The following is a 21,267-nucleotide window of genomic DNA, read 5'->3' on the forward strand; positions in this document are numbered from 1 at the left end:
TATCAGCTCGATGAATAACCCCAAGCGTAACGCATCATATATATATATATATAAATATATATATATAAATATATATATATATATATATATATATATATATATATATATATATATACGTATACCACATGCATACACAATGCGACTTGAGAGTCAAGTCGAGCTTGCTCTGCTGTGCATAATGAGCAAGGTACCCCGCATCCCACATTGGCGTGGAGGGACAAAAATCTATATCTTATTTACCTGGTGGGTACTTTTTTTTAGCGGTCCTTCGGATAAAATTTTTGTATTTGTACAACGAGCTAACTGTATTCATAGGTATAAGTAGGTGTGTGCAGCAGCTTTACACTGATCTATGATATGGAACCTGCAACGAAACGCATGCCAGCTTTTAAGTTGAATCGAGACGAATTCATCCCCTTTACCTTATCGAGAGCATCCCTTACAACAAGAGCACTTCTATGCACTTTTTTTGCTCAGCTTGAGCTTTCGTTAGCTTACTCAGCATTTTGTTTTCTTCCTCAGAGGAACACGATTTTTCCCAATATCAGGGATTGTATCTCGTGGACACCCAATACACCCATGTGCAAGACTCAAAGCAAATTTTTTTTTATAGTCATGGGATTGATTTATTAAAACTATATTTCATGCATCACTTGAGTCCAAGGTAGCATGTTAACAGAAACGATTGGTATTGATTTGTAAAATTGAAATACGTATGAAATTTCTCGAAAAAAAAAAAGAGTCTAAGAATAATCAACAAAAATGATCCTTGGATGAAAACAATGCCGTGCCAAAAGCAGCAGTGAGAGTGAGCGAAAGAAGGATAGTACAAAAAGCGAGGTGGAGGCGGAGGTGCGGAAGAAAGCAGAGACGAGAGCCGAAATGGAAGCGCGCCAATGGGACACACGCAACGGAGAGTGGACAGAGGCTCACAGTCAGTCACCGGAGGGAATACAAGTTCACGACACCATCCCATAAAGATTCATTAAGCCCCGACTTCGTCTCTCTCTCTCTCTCTCTCTCTCTTTGTCCATATATACCTATATACACGTGTATATTCGCTCTGTCGTGCCAACATTATAAAAGCGCTGAGCCGTTGCGCCTCTCTCCTTCTGCTCCTTTTCTCTCCCTCTTCGCTTCGTGTACAATATACACTGTTTCTACGTATATCTCTTTCTCGTTATACATCTTTTTTTTATTTTTATATCATTCGTATAGTATACGCGCATGTAGCCAAATGCCTGATCAATAACAATCGTGGCTCGCGTGGTGCATATAGTTTACTGCCCGTCAAGAGACAAATGACTCTGATGCCTTATTTCGACTCGCGAAATCATTCATCTACTTGTACCATTTTTTTTGTGGCCTTTTTTTCGGGACGGTAAATTTTCAATCCGCCTACTGTTTCTCTTTGATCACAGTTCAGTGAAAAGTTACTCCATGTGTGTATAATCGCACGATGTATAAATAATGAAAAAAAAAAAAAAAAAAAAAAAAAATAAAAATCTGTGTATCTCAACCTCGTCGAACGGCTCGATGGACTTTCTTGAAAAAGGTCTGCAAATAATTCACTCGACACGTGTGTACCATCAAAACAGAACTGAGCCACCCATACCCACCCAACGCGGGGACATCGATTCATAAAACAGAAAGACTTCATCGTGGACTCCACCTATATCGTAATAATAGCAGCACAGCACACCCGGTGATGGTGGCACCGGCACCAACATGCTATCCTCTCGTCAATTTTCAATTACGCCGGGCTGTTATTTGTATTTTAAACGACGTCGACGCGCGAGCTTCTCCTCCTCCTCTTTGCACCTGCACTCTATGCCTTCGTATATGCACACTAGTGTCTCTCGTCTCGTTGCCTCGTGCCGTGCGTCAACGCTTCACGTCGTCGCAGTCGTCGTCGGTGGCGGCACACATATATACCGTAAGTGTAGTCGCAATACTTGTCCTTCTCTTTCTTCTCTTCCTCTTTTTCCCACTTTTTTTTTTTTTTTTCTTTCTTTCCCTCCTAATGTCGCCAGGGCGATGGCTATCTTGTGTACACCCTCCTCCCCCTTCAGCTGCTGTGTCACTCGCCAACGAGCCATTTGCTCGTTTCATTACGCTCACGCCTTCGCTTTTATTTTCTGGTTTTTTTTTCTCCCTTCTTTATTTTTATTTTGTGTTTTTTTTTAATCTTGGGAATAAATTATCAAGACTCCGTTTGTTTTATTGATTAAAAAAAATTTCCCACAATAATTACATATTTCTTATAAAATGCAAACCCATCAATTTTTGGGTTTTTTTTTGTTCAAAGTCTCTACCGAAGCACGTATACAATAATGCACAAATACACGTTTGGCTTTTTACAGCAAATTGTTTATTTCACCCGATAAGATTCAAGGTATTTACGTCGAGGATGTTTTTTTGTACAAAGGGTTTGAAAAACAGCGATGATAAAATACAAAATTTATTAATTTAATACACGACTAGATACCGATATCAGGGGTTATGGAGGGACGCTATCTTTGGGCAATATTAATTGAATTTCGTCATTAGGGAGCATTTCGGTTTCGTTTTTCAAAGAAAAAAAGAAAAAAAGAAAAAAAGAAAAAAAGAAGAAAGGCTCAATGATACCGGAGAGTCCTTTATGTGCCACATCAACGGGTTAATCGGTCCCATAAGAATTAAACGAAGATAGCACACGGCGGCTCCTTAAGTACTATAAAAAAGCAGTTTCTAGCGAGAGAAAGAGAGAGAGAGAGAGAGAGAGCGGCAAGAGCTCCCTTGCACATTGATTGCGATCGCTTCGAAAGCCATCATAAAACTTTCATACTCTCCTACCAGTGCACCCACCGACGATATACCGGCGCGATCATTGAAATATAAAATCGCGAGACTACGGCTGCTCAAACATTCAATAGGCCATTGCGGCCTCTGAGCCATCCTCCCCCTCCCCCTTCGATGTAAGTGCCCCATCTCATCGGATGGCAATAGCGCAATTCGTCGCTATTCGGAGTTTCTTCGTATTTTTTATCGGCCCCTCTCCCACGCCTCGACTTTTATTACACCCTCCCTTTCGAAGGCAAAGCTGCTACAGCTCGTAAGGGGATGCTCCCGTGTATACACTCTCTCTCTCTCCTTGACAAGCATCGAAATTACCCAGTGCACGGAAAAGCACCACGCATTTTAGCAAACTGTGGAAGGGAAAGAGCGATTTTTTTCTTCTCTTCTTTATTTCTGATTCACGCACATCTCTCTTTGGTCAACGAGGAGGAGGAGACCCTTTGTTTTGAGCGACACCATCAAGGTCTATTCTCAATAGCTGATGCACCAAATTTTTTATCGAGTTTCACGTGAGGCCCTTGAACCTCGCCTGTAGAGAGGACCCTCGAATTTTTTTTTTGTAAATCTTACCCCTATTGGCTGACTACGCGATACCACGACTTTTTTTTTAATTTTTCCATTCTCGTGGGTCGCTCCGCTTCTTTGTTCCTATTTTTCCGAGAAGCCTCTGCCACCGCTATTATTAACTTATCGGTTTCGCGCTACGGAGACGACCTACGTCGAGGAGGAAAAGCAGAACGAGGTTCGATGAACTTGCGCTCGAGCGGATTTGCGTAATACGAGATATTTTTTTTTTTCTCTCTCACTTCCAGCGTAGTGGCGTGTCAATGGCTTCTTCGAGCTTGCACGCGGGGCTCTGCTTCGATATTGTCTTGGACCCCCTCTTGGATGAAAAAAAAAAAAAAAAAGTTTCGATGGAGCTTTCAAGATGCGGTACGTAGATTTCCTCGTCTTTGGCGAAAGAAAATTGCACTCTACAAATTTGTCCTCTTTCTTGCGAAACAAAAGGAAAAAAAAAAGCTCATTTGTCACGCTGCGATACAACCATCTCTCGCAATTGGCGATTAATCACCCACCGCATTATTTCCTCGCGGCATATCGGGTGGTTGATTGTCCGTCTAATTCTAACGCATCTCTTACTACTCACGTGACCCACTGCACGTCAGGAAAATCACAGAGCTTCGAGAGAGATGCATCATGCAAATCAGTAAAATGTCGTTTACTTGTCACAATAAGTAAACGACTTTTCACTTATAATTAATCAATATTGACAAATCCGACTGATCTTACTTTAGAGAGCATCATTGGTCTCTCATAGAGATTAAATTTTCAGAGACGAGCGTTTCCAGCCTCGCAAGCTTGGATCGATCATCCGCTCTGCAAGAGTTCCATTTTGAGAGAGGCATCGAAGTTAATGGACGTGTTAATGGGTAACAAATTGGTATCGCTGTCACGCCGCGACGAGTGCAAGACATCGCGAGGGAAGAGGGAGATAACTGTTCGCTCTTGACGGGACAATGGAAATCACATCAATATATCGACTCTGTTTGCTCGGCGCCCCGCGTAATCTGCCGAGAAAGTTAACCCCTAGTTTTTCTTCGTCACGATGATTTACTCCCGTTCGTCGATAATTTTGCGATTTCAGAAAGCTTTTATTCGTCGTTCCAGTGTGGTTTCGTGGAAAACGAGTGCAAGCTGTCAGTTGCTATCGCAACAACTTGTATAGGGAATCGTCTTAGCGAGAAAATCGTGGAAGGTTCTCTTTATTTTTTGTCATCTCAAAGTTGGAAAGACAAGCCACTTTACCGCAGGGAGATGATTTTATTGTGCACGTTTGGCATTTAATTACAATTACACGTGACAACTAGCCAACAAATACATAGAGGATATTTGAGATGAAAAAAAAAAAAAAAAAAAAAAAAAAAAACAAACCCAATGGAAAGCAGACCGGGTGAATCCTATAGTACAGTAACCCCATTGACGAAAAAAACACTCTTGAAAAGCTCGCTTCGGTCGGCAGCGCACTCATACATAATTACAAACTCGCGTCACTGATCTCCACTTTTCATTTTTTTTTTTTTTTTTTTTTCCTCTTCTCGCGCCCCACACACATAAGCGCCTTACTGCCCGCGCCAATCTCCCCGACACCCGATGCTCCCGCCTATCGAATGACGCGCGCGTGCGTCCGAGAAAGAAAGAGATCTCCCCCCCAAATACATATAATATAAGCTCGAGAGCAGCTGGCCGCTTACATGTGTCGTACAGTGTACCTCCGCGTGTACGAAACTCCGCCGAGTACACAGCGCTTCTTTCTTCCTTCCTTCGAGGATGTGCGCGCTCCAAGAGGTATACAGGCTTACACTTTGTTGATACGATGGCTGATGCGCGCGAGCGCCCGTACACGTATCGTAGAGACCGACGTATCTTTCCCATCCTTTCTTCCCTCCGACCCCCGTACTCCTCGCGATCGTCGTCATCGCCGACACGATCGGTCTGCAGTAGCCACGTCTTGGTGTTCGTTTAATGCAACCCGAGACTCGAATTGACCCTTGACCGGCTCTGTCACTTTGCGCGCTCTATACATCTCCTCTCATCTTTTCTCACTTTTTATCTCCTCCTTTTGACGCGCGCACGCACAAATGTACGGGTACACGAAGAGGGCGAGTCGAGCGTGTGTGTGTGTTTTGCAACGGAGCCGAAGGGAGGAGAAAAAGTCTGATAAACGTGTCGAGGGAAAAGTGTGGGTCGCACCGCGGGTTTACGGACGAGGAGTGGAAAAATGTGTATTGATTGGCATTGTGGGGAAAATGTAGGCCAACCGAGCCGCCGGAAATGTCCGAAGAGACGAGCCGATAACAAAAAAAAGTGAGAGACGAGCGACGTCGGGACGTTGTATACGCGCTTATTTGCAGTCGAGCCCGAGAGAAGTAACTTTCCAGCTCGAAGATTGCATCGGGGATCGGAGCAATTTCCAACGGAAGGGAATCGAGATGGCGAAGGGAGGAGAAAAAAAAAAATAAAACATAAATTAATAGACGTAGATGGGCAGCGATAAGGGGGAGAAAAAGATTATCGGGAACACGGAGGGAGGGAGAAAGAGCCGATGGAAGGAAACAACATGCGTGCAGAGCTCGGCTCATCGCATGCAGTAAATTTACCTCGGTTAAGGTTTTAGCGGTGCGGTAACAGCAGGAGAGCGCTCCTCGTTGCCGATCACGCGATTCTTCCTCCTGGCCGACCCGACCGGGGAAGAGTGGCCAAACTGCGGGGAAAAATTGTTGTAATACGGGAAACGAGGGCGCCCGCACACCGAGTCAGGTACCAGATACACATTTATATTACGATGTCCATGGGGGGAAAAAAAAAATGAAGAGCTTGCGGGAAAATCGAGGGAAGGTGTGGGATGTGACGCAAGATTTTTCTTCTTACTCCTCCAAGCACGGAAATCGTCTAGCAAAAGTCACGCAAACACGCGCGTGCGACGATTACACATACGCCTCCTCGTCTTTGGAAATTCCAGCCAGACACTTTTTCCTCTCGACTTTGTTTTCGCGCTATCACTACTTTTTCATCTCCACTTGGGGTGGCGTACAAGTGTTCGGGCCGAGTCGTATATGGCGTGTTACAGGTTGTTCGCGTGTGTACACCAGCGCCGAAGAAAGCAAAGAAAGGAAGGAAAAAAATAATCACGCGGGAGCGAGACCAACAATGTTTGCCGGTGTAATCTGCGCGAGGAGCTTCGTTAAAATTGAGTTGAACGGCTTTTTCGCCGTAATTCTTGGTGGTTTCGTGCAAGCACATACATATATATACACGCGAGTGAGGGTATTGAGTTGCAATAAACGGCAAACGTTGAAAATATCCTTCAAGCAAATTAATGGGTATATATATTTTTTTCTTTCGAGGGTGACAGCAGGTCGTTTGAAACGGTACGAGATGTGCATTGATAAAAATATACGTGTTTCTCAGCCAAATATAGTGGTACATCCCGGACGATGAGAACCTCTGATCGACAGCTGCTCTCGAACGAGACGCGAAACGGCCTAAACGTCGATTTAGCCTCGGCGGCTCTTTTTCACTCTCTCATCCTCCAAAGCTCTACCTCTCAGGTCGCGTGCGTGTATCGCAAAGATCGTTTATACTCGTTTTTTTTTTTTTTTTTTTCTTTTCTTTCTTCTCCCTCTTGGTGTACGCATCACCCGTGGCTCCTTCTCTCTTTTGGCCATATGCACAAATAGTAGTCCGGGGCAGGGGCCTTTGATTGTCTTCTCGGAAACACTGGGATTTTTCTCCAGGCGCGCACCCGCGTATACACACGAGTATAGGCAAATAGAGAATTTACCGCGAAGGCCGTTTCGCGGGCCTCGATCTTCTCTCGGAATAATAAAGTAGATGCGCATAAAACAGCTGATCTCTACTGGCTCCTTCCGTCATTTCGAGACGCGCTTTCCTCGAAACGCTGCGCGGCTTGCCTATTTTAGCCAAGAAAATACAGAAAAAAAAAAAAAAAAATATCACGAGAGCAAATGAAAGCGCCGAGCCAACAACTCGATTAAACTGCCCGCTCCGTCATTTAGGAGCCATAAATGTCAGTGAGTCGTGGAATTAACTTAAAATGAAGAATCCTCCCCACCCCTAAAACGCGCGGAGGGAAGGGGAGACGAGTCGGAATGTCGCGACATTATTCAAATCGTTCACGGCTCGCTCGGTCTCTCATTTCTTCCAGCATCCCCGGCGAATTATACGCCGTTCCGTCTCCCGCGGAGAATAAAGGGGCGGGACGCAACCCCTTTTCGCGCGAGCTTTTCCGCTCCCGCGACTCCCACCGGCCTATCTCTATATCCTTCCATCTTCTTCTACTTGCCGCATTCCTTGGGGTATTACCTACTGGAGTTTCTCCACGGCGCTTTTCCCCGCGTGTACCCTCCTCCACCTCCATCCTGATGTCCCCGCTTTTTGGAGGCTCTGGGGGCTGCACTTTGTTGCGAAAACCCTTCTTGCCTCGCTGAGCTTGGGCTTTTAGCTTCCGTTGTACTTGTGCGAAAAACATTTATTTCCAAATCGCTTAGGAAATCGGTGCAACAACTACGATTGTGGATGGGTGCAGGGATGAGGTGTAGGGACGGGGAAACTCTCTACCGTCGGGCCATTAATGTAGAAGAAGGAAAAGTCATGCGAAAAAAGAAGAAAGGAATCAAACAAAACAAAGACGGGGCAAATAGAGTAGTGGTGGTGGTAGGTGTAGTATTGGAGTTGGCAAAATCCCGTTGGGCTAGAGAACGCGGGGAACAGAGCAAACCCATTACGGATTCATCCTGCACCATTAGCTAATTCTTCCCTCGGCAGCAGTAGCGGTGGTGGTAGTAGAAGCAGCCTCGCGAACGCGAAACGCCCCAAAACTCGTCTTCTTCTTCTTCTTCTTCTTCCTCGTATAGTTCTCTTGAGGGATCGTCTCGGAGAGCTTAGGGCGCACCGCCTCTCTCTCGCGGAAGGCCTATTTTCTGGCAGAATTGCTTCGAAGCGCCCGCGTTGCCTCCAAGGTTTTAGCTGCGCAAGCAACTTTTGCCCCTACGCTCGCTCGTTTTGATGGATCTGTCGTTTTTTTTTGTTTTTTTTTTGTTTTGATCGTTGCTTGGTTCCATTATTTTTAGATATTTATTTGGGATAAAAATAGAATGGATACGAGTGATGAATAGTTTTGGTGAGGTGACAAATTGTTCTGTACGTATAGGAATGAAGCCATCGCATGAATAATCGACAGAGGCGGTGTGTACACATAATATACTCGTTGGTTTTCTTATTTCTTGTTTTCCTGACCAACAGCTTTTAGAGACGAATCGTAAAAACAGTTATCCGATCCCATAATTTTTCACAACCAAAATAGTACAAACACGAAATCCCGCGGTCACGAGTAAATTTATTTATCGACACGCGTTCGCGACATCTTTAGGCGTTGTATACTTCTATTATAGTATTTATAGCCATCGAGTTCGCGCTTCGGCTACTGCTTTCGTTGTATAGGTATATATATATACGGCTCTCGACGAGACCAACTTTTCGTCACTTCTGTTATTCTTCTCGCGTGTAGGAATGCAACTCGTGTCCCCGTGTGCAATCCTTTCTTTTTTTCTTTTTTCGTCTCTCACAAATTCCTCCTCTGCGATATTTCAGCGCGTCAATTTGTCATCGAAACGCATTAAACGCCATGTCCCGTGGTTCTCTCTATCAACGTTTCGCATCTTATATATGTATAATGCATGCACGGACATTTTTGCCACTGGTATTAAGAGTGCGAACGCCACCTCGTTACCTTTTTTTCCCCCCGATTCTTGTTTTTCGACTCCGATGAAAAAGTACCTCGTCGAGATATAACAGTTTCACCTCGTATGTTCCTCGACGGAAATAGAAACAAGCGCGTTCTCGCCCAAAAATAACGCGAGAACAAAGAATAATTTGTCGGCGATCCAATATCACTTTACGCAACAGATGCGCCACGCAGCGATCCGCAAATCAATCGGACAATATATACATATTTATAGTCACAAGGTGAAATCGACGGCAAAGACCGAGCTTGCACGTCAAAACGTAAAAGCTTCCTTCCACCCTATTTTATTTCCCATTGAATCTGTACACTCGACGCAATTCGTGCGGCGACACTTTCCCCCGCAACAGCACCAACTTGATATTCATCCCGATTGTAAGACACTGGGAGTTGGAAAAAAAAGAAAAGAAAACCAAGGGAGCATCGGGGGAAAATCGTTTCTCGTCTCACAAAAAGCAAAGTAAGACTCGGAAGAGGCGGTAGTAGCGGCAAGGAGGGGGGAGCGTTGCGGAGGGCAAGCGCAGTCACCCGGAATAAACGAGAGGAGGAGAGCCGAAAGTTGTTGGTTGAGGTTCCGAGCGCGGGAGGGTTGGAACGAGTTGGCGTCGCGGCGGTGATGAAACTTTACCGTGACGAGAGCAAGAGGGATGAAGGGAGGAAAGCTTTGTCACGCCGTTTCTCTAGGCCCCTCCTTGCGAAGAAAAAAAAAAAAAAACAAGAGCCAAGCTCGCGCCCTTTCTTTCGGTTAGCAACGACTCGGAGGAAGAACCTTCCCCTTGTTTCCACGGAAGCAGAGCTTGCAATAATTGTACACTTGTGGTTACGTTTTTTATCGTAAGGCTTTTTCCTATTCCACATTCGAAAGCATCGAAAATTCCGGAGGTACAGGGATAGCCGGATAGGCGTAGAAAGAGACCACACAGTGCGCCACGTGGACGGATTCGAGGGCGCGCGTCATCGCGCTCGGCTCCTCCGCGTCGTTGTCGTACCGCACCTCTGCTTCTTTTTGCACACGTGTGTGTACGTTACATGTACGAGCCTCATCTCGCGGATATAGAGACAAATGTACGGTGGTGTATTTTTACACGCCCGGCGAGTATTAATACCGACTGACTCACGCGCGCGTATGTGTGTAAGCTTTGGAGAGGAATCGAGTCTGCGCCCTTTCGGTGCGCGCTTCCGCGCCAAGTGTCGGATGTCTTTCGCGATCGATTATAACTCAGCTGATGATGATCGCGCGAGAATTTTCACGTTGGGCTGTTTTTTGTTGTTCTTGTTTTTTCGTCGAGCAAGTCATTACCAACTGTTGAATATTAATTTTTACGCAACCGCGCGAATGGAAAGGCTTAGTGATGGCCCATGGAATGCCTGACAAAAATATGGCTGTGGATAGGAAGGTATTACAGGGAATGATCGCCATCATCGATTAATTTGAACGAGACCGGTTTCTCCCTATCTGTGGGTCTCGGATGTTCAGATCCACACGAAATCAGAAAAACAACGAAGCTGCTATCCACTGTGAAATACTTGTGAAAATATTTTTAATGGATACGTGATGTCTGGAAAATGGCTAGTATAACAGCAGTGGTTGTACGAACAAATTTACACCGATGATTAAGAGGACCAAGCGAATACCTACATTTTTGCGGGATTGCCACGTTCGTCCCCAAAATCATAAAAATGATGGACGAATTCGGTGAGTGATAACATGATGCACTTACTATGGGGACGAATTCGGGTAGGCCCCTTTTTTGATTGTCACTATCAAAAAACAAAAATTTATGAACATTTAATTAACAACGATTTCCACAATGATAAACCGTAACAAAATTGAACAATATTCCGTTGCTCGGATGAAAATCAATGCATCCGATGTTATTGCTTTAAAAAACGTGCATGAGCAATCGGTTGTTCATAAAAAAAAAAAAAAAAAAAAAAAATGGCGGTATGAATGTTTATCGGCAAAAAGCAGAGGAGCCGAAAGGAAACTTTTCCGAAACCACAGAGTACCGCTCGTAAAAGGCAAGCGGCACATACTACTATACGATACGTATCGTCACAGACGGCGAACGAGCAAAGCCTGCTTTTTTTTTTCTCTTTCTCTCTCCCTTCACCCGTCTCCTCTTCAGCTCTCACACCGCAAGCTCGACTCTGATGTATATACATTGACCGGCTCGCGCCCACGGCAGCCGACTTGACTTTTACTGCGTGTATCGCCCGAGCGCGCCCTTAAACTTTATCGCCCGGCCACGGACCAAGTGCCCTAATCATCGTGCGCGGCTCGCACCGCGTGTGTGATCTAATAAAAAATTCATTGCGCAACCGATCCCCGATGCTCGCGTATAAAAAGAAAGGCGCCCCCGTGCGTATCTATATACTTACACAACGTGCACAACATGCCTGGGCGGATTTAATAAATCGGGATAGCACGCGCGTATAAACACAGCTGTTACCGTGAATAATTATCATAACAAGCGCTCCCACGTCGTCACCGTCGCCATGTCATCGTATGGCCCCCGTACAGTATATACATGTGTACGTATACGCGTCGAGTTTATGCAAATTTCGTGAAAATTTACGACGTCGTTAATATAACACGTACACGCGTTTTAAAATCTTGCCGATTGATTTGTAAACATTGCCTTTTGCCCGCTCGTGTGTATATTATATATATATGTACGTACAACCGAGGCAGCGCGTCAGTAGTCGCGCTATGGCGCGTTCCAATTAATTAAATCCGCGCGTTCGCTGTCGCGCGAGACACCGTCGTTAAATCAAAAGCTTTCTTAATTGATACGCGCGTCGTATAAGCACGTCGATGCTCCACTGCTGCAATGATAGCGTGCAAGAGTATTGTTTTATTTTTGTTTCGAGATGATTTTGTATATACGGAATAATGTGGAGAAATCATTTCAATTCGGAGGGAAGAGCGGACGAAATGGCCCGTAAATTCGGTAATAACGAAATCCAGCGACGTGTATGATCGAAAACGCGTCGACGGACCGGGAATCCGTAACCCAACCGGTGTGGTGTGTATGTATATATATACGCGAGAGATCGGCAGCTCACGTTTCTCCTTTTTGGTCCCTTCGCTACGTGTGTATATATATATATGAGCTACTGCTGCCGCTCTACGCGGTTGGCATATCATTAGCCGCGCAAATTCGCATGAGCTGTAAAAGGACGCGGTGCAATACATACTAATTGCTCGGGCACCCTCTGTTATATCCTCTTGGTTGGCAATTTGACGGCTCGGTGTGCTGTGTGGCTATCGAAAGTCCTCGCGTCGAGCGACGTTATCTCGTGAGAAATCGGCGATTTCGGCGACTACTTTGCAAAATCGTTCGAGGGTACGTGCTCGGTCTGGACTGACGAAGAAAGAGGGGGGGGGAAACAAAAACTATTCGATCGGGAGCCCGTGAGATGTATCGGCGCGAGTTACAAAAATAAAAGGACCCAGTGTGTACTCGTACAACAAAACGGATTGCCAAAGTTTTAACACAATAACAGTACGTACAACTGCAGCCTCCAATAAAATCGGAAAATCGGGCACTCGAGCGGTCCAATAGTTGGGGCCGTATAGCTGCGCCGGTTAACGTGACGTAAGGCGTCTAATTGCACGTGGACCGTGGAGGGGCAGCGCCGGGGCTGTTGGAGGTGGTTACGTAACGATCTGGATGCGATAAGTAATTGCCAATTGGACCACGTAAGAGGCTTATCTGCCCGCACCGATCAGTCCACCCGAGAGATAAACCCCTCCCCTCTCTCGGCCTATGAGTTTGTCTCTCTACTATAGGTAGAATAATGTGCATACACTTTTAATCCACGAGATACAGCTAAATAATGTTTAATTGAAAATCTACTGGTCCACGTATACATTATAATATACTCTTTGCTATCTCTGTCGGAAAAGCACAGTAACGATAGGACGATTTTTCTTGGTACTTTTTTCGATAAACGGTCCCAGGCCACTCTCCCGTTTTCCATCGGTATTCCCACGTAAATCGCGTATGCGCGCAACAAAAAAAAAGGGAGACACGTACTTTTTGTGTATACACCAATACGGCTAATAATAAAATCCAGTCGACCGCGCCCCTCCTCCGAAAAATCACAGCAAGGACCGAACAGTAGGATCGTCGACGACAGTGCGAGAGCATGATCATCGCACAACACACGGGCAATTGATCTCGGGCCAGCGTGTATGAAAAAAAAAAAAAAAAAAAAAAAGGAAACGTCCGACTCCTGACGGAAGTCCGCCCTATGTGTGTGCAGCCATCAAAAACAGAGAGGAGGCCTCCTCGTGGGTTCTTCACCCCATGCAAATATCGGAGGGAGATGGAGATACAGGGGGCGTCTCGGTCCATAGAAATGCGAAAAGGCACACGCGCGCTCTCACAGTCTCATGTGTGGATGTATGGATACGAGGAGCATCGGGTACAATGTCTCTCCCGTATAGAATCTCCGGTTGCAATGGGGGAGCAAAGCGCACACGCAAGCAACCCCGGAGAGCTGTTGCTGCCGCTCACTCGCAATAGCCATGATGCACGCATCACTGCCCCTTTTTAAAGCGAGCCGCTTGCTCTTGTCTTTTTTTTTTTTTTTTTCTTCCTCTTCCTCGTATCCTTGGTGTTTAACGTGAACGCACTGCCACGTATCTATATTATGTAGTTGGGTCCGTCGATGCGGGTCCGTGTACGCGTTGAACACGCCGAGAGGGGATGCTCGCGCGTACGTACGCGGCATTGTGTCACTTCTTCATTCAAACGCTGATTTTGCGGTCGGCTTGCGTAACGAATGCGCACAATGCTTGTGTACACATATACTTGGGGTGTACCTATAGAGGGGAGAGAGGTGGCCGAGAGCCCTTTACTATATATTGTATACTTACCCATACCACCACTACTACCTTATTTTTCCTTCCTTCCTTTTCTCCCCCCCCCCCCCATTTTTATCTCCGTTGTTTGTCGTGCCCCGCTTTTGTCCATCACCGATTTTCATTTTTACACGCTGGCTCTCTTTCCCCGGATTTCCACGAGGAATACGTTGGGATCGCTTCACTTTTCATAACTCACATCACTTGTTAAATGAACATAAACTTGCGCTCGCAATTAAACCATTAGCGAAGGTGATGACACGTCTCGCCGATTCATAATTTATCTGTGCGCGCTCGAGAGAAAAGAAAGAGTGAAAGAAAGAAAAAAAAATGTATCAAATCGCAATTAACGAACCAAATATATATACGCGTGAGCACGAGAATCACGGTACAGAGAGAGTGGAGGTGGGGCGATAAACGCAAGGCGCGTAACTCCCCGAGTTACGACCAATTAACGGGGCACGGAAATTCTTGGCGTCCCTCTCCTTCTTTCGGAGACTGTATGTACACATATATATATATACAGGTAATTAAAATAATCGCGGCTGATGAGAATTATCGGGGCGCGATTCCGCGGGAATCACCTTAGGCGCGTCTCTCCCGGGTGAGAGAGATATATGTATACATATGGAGCACGCTAAAAAGAGAGGAAAAGCACTCGCACGAACAAATCGCGTCCCACCCCCTCGAGTTCCTTTTTTTTTTTTTCTGTGCTAAGGTAAAAAGGAGCGTCGATTTACGGCCTCGGGAGTTATGCTGCATCTTAATTAAAGCGCTCGCTGGAGAAATCCGCGTTGTCTCGGTAATGTCGCGCTCCAGATTGTCTTTGCACTTGTATTTTTTTTTTCATTTATCCCAATGTAATCGGTGATGGATTGGGTGCATTATATTAATCGAAAATCGTGCAATTTTCACCCCCCTATTATCCCCCACGGCAATTCCGATAGATTGCGGTTTATCAGCCAACCTCGGCACTCGGGGAATAATTTAATACATTATCTAAGCGTACAAGTATATCGAGAACCCGGTCTCGGGCCCAATTCAACCGAAAGAGTTGAAAGAGAGCCTGTATCGTACGGGAATAAAAGAGTCCGAGAGCTAATGTTTAATCAGCAGATAACGTGCATCTCAACGAAGGCGAGAGCCAGCCCACACGTTCGTGGCTATTATAGACACACGTACATGACTGTGTCCTTGCTCCTGCTCGTATACACACACACACCCGACGCTGAACCAACAATTTAATTCGACAAAACGAGCTCGGCCCTATTCACGTGCAATATACACGTACGTGCAGCACAGTTGAATTTCGAAAGCGCTCCGGTATTGTATGTACTTGTACGTATAGGCTCGTGGGGCATCGGTATACAATAAAAAATAATACGAATCCTTAAGAGCAATTTAGTTGGTACACCGAGAGAGGCACTTTTGGCGCCCGGGGATGGGGGAGAGAACGGAATAAGGGGAGCCTCTCTCTTTCCAAGTGCAGTGTATTGACACAATGACACGAGAAGAGAAGGAGGAGGAGGGTCCACAATGCTGGCAAATGTTTTCATTCGAGCCGTAAAATTTCCATTCATCCGTTCGCACACGGGGGTTATATATAAGGTACCACGAATCGGCAACAGCAGCTTGCGATAAAATCTGCGCTCTCTCCCTCCCGCGCCCATTATGCAACGATCAGCTCTCTCGTTTTATCTCCGGTGCTCCTCTCTCTGCCGTTGGCTTTCGTAACTTTGCTCATCCCCTTTCATCTTTTGCTCCCCCTGCCCCCTCTTCCTCTCTTTTCATGCGGGGCAGAGCAAGTGCCCGTTGTCGCACACCTCGAGTGGGTATCCATTCTTCCTCCCTGACTTTGAAAAAAACGGGGACGTCGTTCCTGAGATATAGAAAGGGGAAAAGGTACTTGTGTGTGTGTGTGCGCGCCACCAACTCCTCCTCCACCTCCGAGAGATGCAACGGAGACCCTTCCTTCTGTCTCCCTTCCGTGTGTGTGTGTGCAGTGCACGTGATTGCTTTCCATCGAGGCAGTCCCGTATACGTTCGAGCGGATCGAGAGAGCCTCGCGATTCGGATCGTGGGAGAGAATCCCCGGAACTCTCCTTTCTTTCTCGCGATCTGTCTCCTCTTTTCCTTTCTCTCCGCTGTCTCCTGCTCCCCGAGGGACGCTCCTGCCCCCCCCCCTCCGCTTCGTCGAATCGAGTGGCAATTGTCGCGAGCGCATCAACTCTTGCTCCGATTGTCGTGCTCGGGCCATTCGATGCAATACGCGTACTCCGATCGATGATTTTGATTGATTTAGAGGCCTGTTACGACAATGCGATCGAGGAGGTGTATCCGTCACCGGCGCTGTTTCCCCCGGAGTGACGATATTTGTCTATACATCAACTACCTTTGTAATACTCGTCGTTCGTACCTCGCGTTTTGCCTCCTCTGTCAAACGTCGCTAGTTGAATTGTCTCAAACTCCCTAGACACGTGCATTGCAAAATAAAGACCATAACCAATGTATTACGTTTCTTTTTGTTTCAGGTAAGTCGGAGTTGTACTGCGGACCTCCATGATTTCGCGTGACGCGAGTACTCCTCACTTTTTTCCTCTGTACCAAAATTACGGGCGAATACAAAGGTTCCACCTTCAACATCGACCTTGCACATGTATAGAATGCGAGGAGCTTGGATGCAGCCCTTATTTCTCACTATAGGGCACAGGGCACAGTATAGAGGAGGAGGAGGAGGATATAGATAAGACGGAGTATAGGTACAGAGTGGGACGGCACAATGAAGGTGTCGTTGCAGGAAATTATACAGCAGTTAGGGCAAGCCCGGCAATTGTCTTTCAGCCTCTCCGCGAGCGGCCATTGTCTGAGCCTCCTTATCGTTCCAACCCCTCGTCTATTATTTTCAACTCAAACTCTCTCTCTCTCTTGGCGCTCGTTTTTTACGCCAACCTGCTAGAATTTACGCTTTTTTCCCTCCCCCTCTTTCGTTTCGAGCGACTTTTAGTCGGCTCCTTGGCGTTTAATTTTTTTTTTCGCGGACTCTAAAAGCTCAGGGGCGCAGGTGAGCTTTTTCCCCCAAAAGTTCGTTTCGCGGGCTCCTGTCTCTTTAGTGAAAAATCACGTTTCTCCCGATTGAGCGCAAACACAAACGCGAGGACCGAGCGTGTACTTTTCACGGATGGATTTTTGCAATCTGCATGATCTGCATCCCGCACCCGAGTATCAATTGATAAAGATGTCTGTCGCGCGTCAATCGAGCTAAACAGTAGTGCGTTGCACAGCCACCTCCTCTCGGTCTTTACTTGCTCTTTCGGAAAGAGGAAAAGGAAAGAAAAATCGGCCCCGTAATTTCATGTATAACACTCTAATCGTTCCTCTATTCATCTCCTATCTCGAAGACACTGTACAAGTGTATACATTGCCGTCCTCGGGTATATATATATATGCATGTATAAGGTCTCTCGAGGATCACGTGGACGTGTACAGCGGCCGCGCGTAATAGCTCCCTCCGTTCCTTTCTCTCATTGTGTACGCGTCTCCTTGTGTATATATACCCACACAGAGAGGCTCGAGCAAGGCTCCCTTGTCTGACACCGGCGCGGCACAATGAGAGATCTAATCGCGGGCAAAGTACTTAATATCTTAAGGTCGAGCCCGTGGTAATAGGCGCTCGTCTTGGATGGGTGTGGGGGGTTGGGGGGAATCGAGAGATGGGGTGTATCTCCGCGGACGGCGTGTAATATCTGATGAAGAGGCGCCCCCGGTGACAGCTACCAGCGTCGAGGACTTGGGCAGCTTTGAATGTACATTATACACGGAGGCGCGACAGCGGGGGAGAGGCGATGACGGAAGACTCGCGACGTCGCTCCTGTTGCCGCGCGAAATTTGCATTTAATGCGCGCTGGGCTCACTTGTGCTCGACTACGCGACGGGCTAATGAAGAAGTTTCGTAATTGGACCGGTGGCTTTGTTTTCGCTTCACGCCGCATCGCCGTGGCAGAGAAATTGCGGTACGCTGATGGTTGGTGCAAGGATTTCGGGAGTAAAGCTTGTACTGTTGTCGAGCGTATAATATATTATACAGTTGTTTTACTTTTTTGTTTGAGTTGCAAAAGTAAAAGCTCGCAAGCACGGTATGCTACAAGCAGTACCTAACATGTACGCATAAAGGTGCAGTTGTGAAAAAGCATAAGGTTGAAAAATCCGAAAATCGTTAGACCGCAAGCAACATGTGTATACATATTCGGGATAACCGCTATGCTCTTCCTCGCGTTTCGTTTTTACCGTAAAACATAAATATGCTACGTTGATTTGAATATTGAAGTAAATTTTACTCACGCGAGCTCTCGGAGCTACCTCGCGAAACTCCTTCGCCGTAGGCTATACCGAGTGCACAAGCGAAGAGGAGAGATAGAGAGGAACGGTGCTTGCACTTGTACACACACACAGACGGAGAAGTCTCGTTTGCTCGGTATTGTGTATACTTGCACCTGCAGCTGCTGTTGGTGCTCGCGATGATGAAACCTTTTGTCTCAGCGACGAGTCATTAGAAGCACACGACCCGAGCCTCTGCGGTAGATATAAGTATACAAATGCTGGTGTGTTTTCGTGACTCCAACTAAAAGATTCATCGTACTTTTATTCAATCGTCCACATCATTTTTTCAATCTCATCTAGTACACGTTTGAAAGTAATACATATGTACCTTTGAGTTACCTATACCTACTTAATGACAAACGTCGATGTGGAGCACATAATCATGAAGAGAGTGTGGGACCGAAGGTTTTTTCTGGACGTGTTTTGTTACTTACATTCACAAAAACCATCGCTCGCTCGGTATATATTGCACAGTCTTAAAATTCCTGTCGATTTGAATACGGCGCTCAGAGCAGGAAAAAAGAGCTGATTAAAACGTCGAGACTTCGGGGGTCTTTGCAAAATTAATTCATCACGCGGTCTGGCAGTGAGTATCCGGATACCGAAATGAAATCGCGGGATAAAAGATAAGAGCAAGAGAGCGGGACATGCGCGAAACATCATTCGGCTCGGGAGGGTTGGACGTGTGCACCACTGCAGTTAATACATATATGTTCCCATGTGCGATACCCTGACTGGTTTTCGGGCGTCTCTCTCCTCACCGTTTGGCTCCTCTTCTTCTTTTTTTTTTTTTTTTTTCTGTACGAAACGCCATTTGCAATGCTAACGCGTATGCAAAAAGAGCCGAAAGCTGCAGTGGCGTGTACTCTCGCATACCTCGGTAATACGAGTCCGCGTATAAATATGCGTACGAGTATTATACCGAAAGTTGTTTCCCCCCCCTCGCTTTTTTTTTTTTTTTCGTTCCTTCTTTTTCGGGGGGGAAGAGGTGAACGTATTTATACATACGGTATGCACTTTGCGTGCGCACATAGTACGTTGTATTATTAGCTAAGATCACGTCCGACTTTCACCGAGCGAATGCGAAGCGAATTTTTACAGATGCACCTACTTACATTAGAACATTTGCATACATAGTTTCTGATTTTGTTCATCGAGCTCTTCGGATCGTTCATTTTTCATTCATTTTTGCTGATTATAATTTTTACACAATAGCATTGATTTATTCGTTGCTCCATGAGTAACAGTTGATTACATTAATATTTAGCGAGAAGTTGAGATAAATGTAACAATTCATTCTTGGCGAATGTTTTTATTTTTTTCCAACATACCCACGTGAGTCTAAATGTTTGCATTGTTAACTTTCACAGTGTGTTACTAATAAAAAAAAAAAAGAAAAAAGAAAATTGATCCAAACAAATCGGTGAAATTCGACAAAAGCGGAAAAGCCTCGAAAAGGGAGAGTACGCTCGGCCAAACTGCACCGCCAATGGCGAAGGTGAGCTCCCCCCCATCTCGGACGCCATGCCGCGAGCGCAAGCTATATGCTCACCAACACGAGGTGTACAATATACCAGAGAGAAGAAGCCTCGCTTGGTCGAAGATAGCGAGAGAAGGCGCATAATGAATAATAATCGCACATAATGTGCGGAGGCTCCTCTCTGCAGGCGGGGGGAGAAAAAGGACGAGGGGCCAGTGGAAGGAGGAGGGGTGCGAGGAAAAAAAAAATACATAATCTCACCGCGTGTCGGGTGAGAAGGAGGGGGGGGGACGCGGGTGGTGCCTTCCCTTTTGCATGGCCATTATGCGTCAAACATCGGGGCTGGCCCCGCTTTGTAATTCCTTCCGCCTCCTCCTTCCTCGGCCCCTATGGCTTTCTTCGACGCGGCGACGGTATACCTACTCCGTGTTGCGCGCGTAGTGGACCATTTTTTTAATATCTTTCCGCGTCGAGAGTCGCGGGATGACTTTGTCACTGTGTACGCTGAAACCAACTTACTTGCGTTGTGGATATGAAATTGAGGCTTGAATATTTTACGGCGAATTTCGCCCTCACGTGGCATCCAATCTACGTGGGAGTGATCGTTTTCATTGGGTAAAAGTTTTTTTTGTTCCTTCTTAGTTTCTTTTGGGAAAAATGATTTATCGCTAATCTTCCAAATGGGTACAATCTGATATGTAGTGCTTCAAGAGGTTTCTTGTATGCGAAATTTGCATTTCCACGACGAGGAAAAATTGCAATCCTCGACTCTATTGATTTTTCAATTTTTTTTTTTTTTTTCTCTTCAAAATTAATTGATTGCTGGATGCAACGAGGGATCATTTATTCAACTCGTTAATTAAACGACGCGATTTGTTAGAGAAAATCAAAGAGCCATTATTTTTAGACCACTTGAATATGCAAATATCCCACGGCTAATGAAGATTAATATCACAGATGAAAGGATAAACTTACGCGCTTACAACGTGTTCACCGTTTCGTTATTTTCTCTCTTTGTGTCTATCTCGGTGAAAAGTATAATATTCGCGTAGGTGTACACACGATGTCGCCCGATAATCCATGGGCGTCAAATGATTGATACTTGAAAGTAACAATGCTCAATGCATATACTTACCTGTATGTGCCCCGTGTCTTGAATAATAACAGTTTACGCGGTGAAAAATGACCCAATAGTATACGATACGGTATTGATTTCCTCCTTTCCAACGTGGTATTTATTGTCATCGAGTAGGCATGCTATTAGTATTAATCCTGTTGTATTATCTTGTACTAGAAAAAAAGGAAAAAAAAAACATGCATTATCACTCGGTTACATAAAAAATAAAGAACACCTCAAATGAAAACGTAACGGTACGC

The 21,267-nt window shown here is 45.7% G+C and overlaps 1 protein-coding gene across 1 annotated transcript in view; it reads left to right on the plus strand.

The window, feature by feature from the left end:
* hth (Meis homeobox homothorax) overlaps positions 1-21,267 on the plus strand; it is a 380,124-nt gene that overhangs the window by 123,176 nt on the left and 235,681 nt on the right. The window lies entirely within an intron of this gene.

This window comes from Copidosoma floridanum, unplaced genomic scaffold, assembly GCF_036245765.1.
Source record: "Copidosoma floridanum isolate Cflo_tuat_1 unplaced genomic scaffold, Cflo_Japanese_pri ptg000013l, whole genome shotgun sequence".
Classification (NCBI taxonomy): Eukaryota; Metazoa; Arthropoda; class Insecta; order Hymenoptera; family Encyrtidae; genus Copidosoma; species Copidosoma floridanum.